The following is a 348-nucleotide window of genomic DNA, read 5'->3' on the forward strand; positions in this document are numbered from 1 at the left end:
GATCTTGTAAATGTATTGTGCTCTTGATGTTTGGCTGTCGATTTTCTATATTCTGTTGTGATTTTAAGAGTTAAATGTCCAGATTTTGAAGTGTTTAATGATGGTTTCATGGACTGCTGGTTTTGTTTGTGGGAGATTTATTAGATTAATATTATTGTAAACTGATTAATATTTACACAAGTCAAAATACTGTAAAAGCACAGATGGGTGAAATGTTATTTAAATAAATAGAATAGAAAACTAAAAGATGTTGGATAATACTGAATAATTTTTTTAACGCATGTGCGATTGAATGCTAAATGACAGAATGTCATCCAAAAATTGAGAAACCAATTGGGATTTACAGGA

The sequence above is a fragment of the Sinocyclocheilus grahami genome, unplaced genomic scaffold, assembly GCF_001515645.1.
Source record: "Sinocyclocheilus grahami isolate Dianchi unplaced genomic scaffold, SAMN03320097.WGS_v1.1 scaffold3007.1, whole genome shotgun sequence".
In the NCBI taxonomy this organism is placed as follows: Eukaryota; Metazoa; Chordata; class Actinopteri; order Cypriniformes; family Cyprinidae; genus Sinocyclocheilus; species Sinocyclocheilus grahami.